General features: G+C 37.8%; 1 long non-coding RNA gene across 1 annotated transcript in view; it reads right to left on the reverse strand.

The window, feature by feature from the left end:
* Positions 1–399, reverse strand: part of LOC123967245 — a 5,755-nt gene that overhangs the window by 2,177 nt on the left and 3,179 nt on the right. The window lies entirely within an intron of this gene.

The raw sequence follows: 399 nt of genomic DNA on the forward strand, positions 1-399 counted from the left end.
CTTTAGAGCTTTGTCTTTAGATGTTGATCAGATTATATGTGACCGTTCATTAACATAAGATGTTTCCTGTGCCTTAAACTAACCAAACCTTAACCATCAGAAAACGGTTTTATTTTTGAATCAATTTAACTGTTGAATTTCGGTATTAACCCACTTCTTTATTTTGTTCTTCTTTGACCCTATATTATAGTGCATTATCTTGTTCCACTGATCTCCCCCTCCTCTGTAACAGGCTTCCAGACAAACCAGTAAGAGTCACTGGTGCACTGACAAAGACATACAGGTGGGAACACTGACAATTGTACTGAAGAAACCTAAAGCAGGATACAAGGTATCCAGAACTCTGTGGTGTTGGCCGAGTGCTACCTCTGCAACACATTTTATATTTACTATTCTGTT

The sequence above is a fragment of the Micropterus dolomieu genome, unplaced genomic scaffold, assembly GCF_021292245.1.
Source record: "Micropterus dolomieu isolate WLL.071019.BEF.003 ecotype Adirondacks unplaced genomic scaffold, ASM2129224v1 scaffold_182, whole genome shotgun sequence".
NCBI lineage: Eukaryota > Metazoa > Chordata > Actinopteri > Centrarchiformes > Centrarchidae > Micropterus > Micropterus dolomieu.